General features: G+C 30.9%; 1 protein-coding gene across 1 annotated transcript in view; it reads right to left on the bottom strand.

The window, feature by feature from the left end:
- LOC106688173 (proteoglycan 4) overlaps positions 1-6,117 on the bottom strand; it is a gene marked incomplete in the record, with an annotated part of 68,260 nt that overhangs the window by 55,590 nt on the left and 6,553 nt on the right.

Genomic DNA, 6,117 nt, shown 5'->3' with positions numbered 1-6,117 from the left:
CTTGACCGAAAATCATGTATTTGGTTACAGGAAGCATATTGGTTCATAACTTTCCTGTAGCAACGTCGATGCCAAGAAATGATTCTAATGTAGCTAGTAAAACGATTTGATTTGTAATTTGTAATCCTAATGATATCGAAGTTGCCATCTTAAAATGGGTAATATTAAATAACAATCTATAAAAACATTATTACAAACTCATTAAAAAATTTATGGTAGTCAAAATAATTTCTAACTAGGGTTTATATTTTATCAAAAGAATGTATATAATCGACACAATATAGATTATAGCCAAGCGATGTAGTCGGAGTAATGTGCGTTTCGATAAGTCAGTGAAACCCTCAACGATTAAAAAAACTGGACGGGTCTAACCTTTTCAATAAAATTCAAATAAAAAGCAAAAAACAAAAAAAAAATAAGTTACGTCAGTTCCAAATTAGCAAGAAAGTCAATTCAGTTGATCATATTTCATTTCTTAATGGAAATTAACATAAATCAAAAATGTAACTTAAATGTTTAATGGATTTCAAAACCTAGTTTTGTTTATTATTTAATTGAAAACTTAAGGTGAAGATTCATTGTTGATCTTTGTAATTCGTTTTTGTATTAAATTCTTTTCAATGCTTAAAGATAATTATAAATCAAAGAAACTGATATCAATCATGAAGTTTAGAAAGGCTTTACTAATATTATTGATGAGGAGAAGATGGTCGGGGGAGCGGTCAGCAAATAAACAAAAACTTTCGAAACGATATAACACTTTTTTAATATATTTTAAAATAAATGTAGGTTTTTGCATTTACTTAAATATTGTCATCATTAATTTTAAAGTGAAGGGTAACTAGTCATCCGTAAATAATAATTATGAGGAGAAGATGGTTGGGGGTGTGTGTGGTCAGCAAATAAACAAAAATTTATTTCTTTGTGCCGACATTTCAACCTAAATTTCAAGTCATTAGAGCTAAAAGACTAAGACATATTAAGTCCTGATGAAGACCTGAAATTGAGGTCAAAACGTCGCCACAACTAAATAAGTTTTTGTTTATTTCCTGACCACACACACCCCCAACCATCTTCTCCTCATAATTATTTACGGATGACTATTTACCCTTCACTTTAAAATAAACGATGACAATATTTAAGTAAATACAAAAACCTACATTTATTTTAAAATATGTTAAAAAAGAGTCATATCCTTACGATATTCCTGAACTATATTAGACCTATTTCCAAGATCCACAACTACGCTGTTTCTTAAGACAATAAAGAGTTACAGATCGTAGGATCACTTTCTCTAAACCCAACGCAGAGAATAGCGCCGTTGTCGGAGCTATTCAGGGCAAGGCCACGGTACTCCACTATCAGCAAAGGGTAACTTGGTAAAGTACCTATAAGTACTATAGTAACATTTTCCAAGCAGGACATAAGGTACTGGACTTCATTCATAGATAAATGCCCACTTAACTTCAAAACTCGGCACTTTTTCGAAATGCAATATTTTCCTTTTAGAATTGTAATTTTATAACATAAAACGATAACGATGTTCTTCAAATTATAAATAAATATCATAAATTATTTTTTCAGCTTACGATTACAGAATCCAACGACTCATAGTTATAAAATACATTCCTACCAAACTTCAGAACTAAGACTAGGTATTTTCAAATTTTTTTTTTATCTATTTATTTAATGTAATTTACAACTGTACAAACTAATACAATAAGTAAATATGTTGCATATTTCGTATACACTTGAAAATCTTGGGAAGGAACCATTGGTGGTACTTCCAACATTAATTTAAATTAGAAGGTCCCGTGGCCATCTTCTTTTCAGACGCCTCAGAGGATTATCAGGGATTGTTAAGGATGAAAGATTAAAAAGTAATGGGTTAGGATGGTTAAGGAGTTTGGAATGAAAAGACGCATATCTGTTTTGGGCCAAATCTGCAACGAATGGGATGTTAAGGTCTTGTGAATGAATTTATTTGTAACGTAATAAGGAGCATCAAGGATTCTACGTAGGATTTTGGATTTTAAGGATTGGATGCGAGAGGAATTCGATGGTTTGGTGGAGCCCCAGAGCTCAATTCCATATGTCCGAATTGGTCTCATTATCGTAGTGTATACTAATTTTTTGTAGTGAATGGGAAGTTTAGAGCGTTTGTCAAGTAAGTGTTGTAGCAATCGGAATCTACAAGCAGTTTCTTGTCGTTTCAGTCTTGTGTGTGGATTCCAAGTAAGTCTCTTGTCAAGATGGAGACCTGAGTATCGAATTTGTTCAACAGGCGTTAGTGGAGTATTTAGAAAATATATTGTAGGACAGGAGGAAAGAGTTTTACGACGGAGAGTAAAGGTGATCTGATGGGATTTGTCAGGATTTATTTTGATTCTCCAGTTTTGACACCATTCTTCAATAGATGTGTGCCTGTAGTGTTTGTGATGCATTAGTTGGGTCGATGTTTACAGACAGTATACCACTATGTATATGTATATGTATATACACACCTGTGTCATCAGCGTATGTTGTTAGACTCTGTGAGGGTGGGTTGGGATGGAGGTTAGCTGTATAAACCGTATAAAGAATGGGACCTAAGATACTACTACCTTGAGGAACACCGGCGATTCAAAATTCAATATTAGTTTGTCATACAACGTAAATGAATAAGATTGTTCAACTTAAAACAAATATAATAAATTATTTTTTCAGCTTAAGTTTACAGAATCCCATGGCTTATGGTTATAAAATAAGCTTCATTCTCAGCAAATATTGCAGATGATATTATTTCTTTAATATTTATTGAGTATACCAATTAAATTATATAATACAATGACCCATCCCACGGCCTTGAACAAAGCCATCTGATAACTTGTAACTAGTTAGCAAACGACTATCTTCTGAAAGCCTATCTATAAACTTTATCACAGAAAAACACAGGCCTTTTAACATGACTTATTCCATATGGAAGCGAATGATGAGTTAAATCCGAAAAGGGATCCTACAGAAAAGATATTAAATATATTAATATTTAACGATTGACAATATCTTCCGTTTACAGTTCTCTATATTAACAGAAACTCTCGACATCTTAATGATGACTACAGTCAGTTATTCAGTTTATGTTATGGGTGTATAAGATTCCAGAGTAGGTGAATAACATCCTAGTTAGTAAGCCTATCACCAATTGTACAAAAACTGCTTAAGTTATTATTAATAAATAACTAATACTGTAATTAAATAATTTAATTTGTCTGAAAGCGGAATCTGAACAAATTTCTGATACATTTTGTAATGAGATACTAAATTAATTATTTAATCCGTAAATACCGTAAACATAATATTAGATCTCTACTAAAAAAATTCCATATTGATAACGTTAATTTACTTAATCATTGCCTATTCAGCTATACAGACAAGATTTGCTATACACCTCCTGTAAGACATCAGTCTTTAGAATCCAACCCCAATAAATGGCTTAAACGAGTATCCGTTGTTTGAAAACATAAAAACATATGGTTAAATAACATTAGGCGTATCGTGAACATATTAATAACCTATTATAATAAAGCTTCAGAAAATAAAAGTTTACAAGGTGAAATAAATTCAATTTGCTTTGGTCAAAAATAATACAATAGAAAATAAAATGACTGAAAGAATAAAAGAAACGAAGTTTCTCAGTTTTGCCGAATGCAGCAGTAAGATTTGAAATTTTTAATTAAAGTCTTCCTCTTTTGAATATCAGTTACTATGAATCAAAATTGGACCTTCAGCAAATATATTTTTGGAAAAGATCAACGATTATCTCCTCGAGTAGGAAGGCAAACCCAAAAGTCAGGCTCAAATGATAGGGTGGGTACCTCAACCTTCAAAGAGGTTGATCCTAATGGATCACCTAGATGACACACACTAATCTCCACTTCAATCTGCCATGGCTCACTCCTAGTATAGTAGAGGAGAGGAGGATGCAGAAGACCAAAAAAGACCTTGATGACGCATGGACTTAAAGACTTTCCTCCCACTTTTTCCAGTGAAAGGCCGCCCCCTGACCTTCCAGCAGTTAGGCAATGGGGCCTCCGAGATACGTCTCCGCAGTCATCTCCTTGCGTCAGGATCTTATTATTTATAATCTTAATCCTCTTTATTGAAATAATAAATGGATCTACATTCCATTGCGTGAGGCTAAACCGGCGAACAATGGTTGCGGCCAAGATAAAGTCTACGAGTTAACATTTCTTTCAGATGCGGGTTCCTAATTTATCAGGGCTCTAGGGGAACATTAATACAATTGTAAGCCTATTTTAATAATAGGCATATTTTTAAAAATTAAAATAATGGTACAGAATAATATCCAAAGATAATAAAAAATAAAAACATTAAAAATTAGAGAACTGAAATTTTCAAGAAAATCTAATGTTGACATTTTGACCTGTATATGATAAAACTTAATTATTTTTTTATCTGTAACAATATCCATTTTTACCATTTTTAGCCAAACAATGTTGCGACAAAACGAATAGAATTTCAATTAAAATTTTATGTTTATAAGTCTGAACCTCCACTCATCAAAACAGCTCTGATGAAAATATGCAGTGTAGGAGGAAACTTTGGCCATCAGTAAGTAGTTTTTTTTTTTTATAGCAGCTCTGGCCGTTTCCTAACAATATTGTGTTTGAGTAAATCCATTTAAATCAATTTGGATAGAAAAGTAATGAATATAGAGAGATCATAGAGAAATAATGAATTACAGACACCGTAAAATTACAAACTGTGTGATGCCAATTTTCGTAACTTCTTCAGTGTTTTAATATTTTATCTCCCGAAAAACCTTTAAGTCAGTGTTGCCTCTATTATAGATGAGTTAAAATCGGGTATATTTTACTTAAAAACCACATATTAAGAGTATCACTTTTTATACAGTCCTTATATTAAGATTATTTATACAATATAGTTAAGAATAAAATAAAAATTTCTAAAAATAATTAAATTAATCCTCCAATGGCGTGAGACAATACAGCAGATAATTTTAATCCATATCTCTCTCTCTAAAAAAAAGGAGTAATTTGCTAAGCAGCACTTCACAATAAAATGAAGAAAATATTACAGAACAATATTATGGATTATTCTCCGACTTATTTTTATTAGAGGCTTTATTTTTATTGTACATCACAAATCTTGAGTAACAGTCTTATACTGAAATCTCAGGAAGAGGATTCAAATGCACTATCATGGTGAAAATGTTGCATCATTATAGGTGCAGTAAGAGTATATTTGCATTATAGTGCAGTATATTGTACATACGATTGCTTTCATGTCATTGAAGAATTGTAAAACAACTGTTAATATATGATAATATAATAATATCGCAGATAACGAAATAGCAAATATGCTACTAATTCGTATCCTTGCACATTTCATTTCAAAATGATGGCTAGAATTACATAATGCAACACAAATTAATAGGTATAACACTTATCGGATAATAATGTAAATAACAGAGCTGTATAACAAAAATATTCAAAAATGAGCAAACATATATACACATACTATATGTGTATATAATAAATGTATATACACATATAGTATAAAAAAAAAAATTGTCTTTTTTTAGTATTTCCTCGATTCACAAATTTGCTGAAAAATATTTATGTCAAAACTTTTATAAAAACAGTAAATAAGTGAAAAAAAGTATTTGCTCATATTATTTTTTCCTACGGTAAATATTGGTTAGCTTCCTAATTGTATTTCTGGAAATACAATATAATCTTGATATCTGAGGTTATGGATGAGTAAACACTATAACTTAAAGTTATTTTGGAAAAATACGACAAAGGATATATTTACATACGTAAGAGTAAAATTATTGAATGGCCCCCAGAAATCAAAATGTTTCAAAAAACATTAATTATTTTACTGAATTCTGACCTATATTAAAATAGATACTAAAATCATGTATGGCCGAAAACTGTATTTTGTACTCGCAATCAAAAGCTGTAATAGTTATAGTAAACTTACACACCATAAAAATAATTAATATATATTCTACTTTCGATCAGGAGTAATATAAGCCATTAAAAAATAGTTGTTCATGCCATACAAATATCAGAAAGAATTACGTCATCA

Source organism: Halyomorpha halys, unplaced genomic scaffold (genome assembly GCF_000696795.3).
Source record: "Halyomorpha halys isolate HHAL.00 unplaced genomic scaffold, Hhal_1.1 Scaffold1067.1, whole genome shotgun sequence".
Taxonomy (NCBI): domain Eukaryota; kingdom Metazoa; phylum Arthropoda; class Insecta; order Hemiptera; family Pentatomidae; genus Halyomorpha; species Halyomorpha halys.
This window is presented reverse-complemented; position numbering and strand designations above follow the sequence as displayed.